The sequence below is a fragment of the Frankliniella occidentalis genome, unplaced genomic scaffold (assembly GCF_000697945.3).
Source record: "Frankliniella occidentalis isolate FOCC.00 unplaced genomic scaffold, Focc_3.1 Scaffold2, whole genome shotgun sequence".
In the NCBI taxonomy this organism is placed as follows: Eukaryota; Metazoa; Arthropoda; class Insecta; order Thysanoptera; family Thripidae; genus Frankliniella; species Frankliniella occidentalis.
Genome location: NW_026267132.1, coordinates 1,367,080 through 1,367,631, shown reverse-complemented (window position 1 = coordinate 1,367,631; position 552 = coordinate 1,367,080).

The following is a 552-nucleotide window of genomic DNA, read 5'->3' as shown; positions in this document are numbered from 1 at the left end:
AATAATCTAGAATAAAGTACGCAATTATTTCATTCCTCAGCACAGATCTAGTTTTTTGTTTCACGTCTACCTTGTTTTTACTGCGGTACAATTTTTTTCTCTCATTCGTTATCATTTCTTGGACCGTCCGTACTACTTTTCTCCCGCCCGGCATGCCCGAGTAGCAGCACGGCCGCGGCCAGAATGTTGTGGTTGTGCCGTCTGGTAAACACGATGCGGTCCGCCATGTAGGGCGTGCACAAGCGCATGCGCCCGTGCACACCGCGTGCACCGCGGGCCACGTGCACGCACCACGGCGTCAGCACCGCCACCCGCGCGCTCGCACAGTCGGCGCTGCGGTGGCGTCCGCGTCTCTCTAAAAACTTTGCGCCCCCCAACTGTGGCGAAAAAAATAAAACACAACAAAACGGGCGAGAAGAAAGGGGCGCAAGGCAGAGAGTTCCGCCCTGTGGAGTAATTATCTAATGAATGGGCCACCCCGGCCGGGCCTCTCGTCCAGTCCCCCCCAAACCGCGCTGGTGAAAAGAGCGCGAAGAGAGAAGAGGGGGGGGG